The 1,085-nt window shown below is 39.1% G+C and overlaps 1 non-coding gene across 1 annotated transcript; it reads right to left on the bottom strand.

The window, feature by feature from the left end:
- Positions 1 to 481: 481 nt before the first annotated feature.
- On the bottom strand, positions 482 to 553 carry TRNAW-CCA (transfer RNA tryptophan (anticodon CCA)). Its single transcript has one exon. It is a non-coding gene; the product is annotated as a tRNA-Trp (tRNA).
- Positions 554 to 1,085: the final 532 nt, after the last annotated feature.

Genomic DNA, 1,085 nt, shown 5'->3' with positions numbered 1-1,085 from the left:
CCCTAAGCGTATTTAGCAACATCTCAAATAGTAGTTCACCTACAGTTAGTGCCTATCAGATTCCAAGCACTGTTCTAAGAGCTTTACATGTATTAACTCATTTAATCCTCAACAAACCTATGCTGTAAATATTAACCTCCATTCAGCAGAGTAGGGAACTGAGTCATAGAGGGTGAAGAGGCTTGCACAAGGACACGCTCAGACTACACTTTCTCAACCCCTATTTTCCGCTCCTATTCTAAATTATAAAGTAATAACGGACAAGTTTTTAAGGTGATAAATCAAGAACAAATTATGAATTTACTTGGAAATTTTAAAACACCCTACAGAAAATGATAGATCAGGTAAGGTAAGGTGAAGTCACTCAGTCGTGTCTGACTCTTTGCGACCCCGTGGACTGTAACCTACTAGGCTTCTCTGTCCGTGGGATTCCCCAGGCAAGAATACTGGAGTGGATTGCCATTTCCTTCTCCAGGGGATCTTCCCGACCCAGGGATTGAACCCGGGTCTTCTGCACTGGAGGCAGACGCTTTAACCTCTGAGCCACCAGGGAAGTCCAGATAACAAATAAATAAAGTAACAGAACATGAATCAGCAAATTCTGCCTTGCTGGCTGGCAGCCAATTTTTGAAAATAAAATTTTATTGGAACACAGCTACACTCATTATTTACATAGAGCCTATGGCTGCTTTTGCATTACAACAGCAGAACTGAGTAGTTATGACAGAAAATATATGGTCTGCAAAGCCAAAAATATTTACTATCTGTCCTTTAAGGAAGGATTGCCAGCATCTGCTGTAGAAGATTTAAAAAACAAAGTTAACAAGAACCAGTGATAGATAGAGCCTTTTATACCTAGAGAATAGCATCTACACATCTCCCAAACAGTATAACAAATTCATTACCTTAAAGCTCTAATTCTATCCCCCTTGCACAAAAACACAGTTGTCCAAAATATAACCCTAATCACAATATTAGATTATAAAACAAACACAGGGCCAGGAAAGTGAGATGAAAATTAATGTCTTCCTCAAGAAAAGGTATTTGACTGTAACAGTCAAAGGCACAGATCTTTAGTGCTAATG

The sequence above is a fragment of the Budorcas taxicolor genome, chromosome 11 (genome assembly GCF_023091745.1).
Source record: "Budorcas taxicolor isolate Tak-1 chromosome 11, Takin1.1, whole genome shotgun sequence".
Classification (NCBI taxonomy): domain Eukaryota; kingdom Metazoa; phylum Chordata; class Mammalia; order Artiodactyla; family Bovidae; genus Budorcas; species Budorcas taxicolor.
Note: the sequence above shows the minus strand (reverse complement) of the source record. Positions and strands in the feature narration are given on the sequence as shown.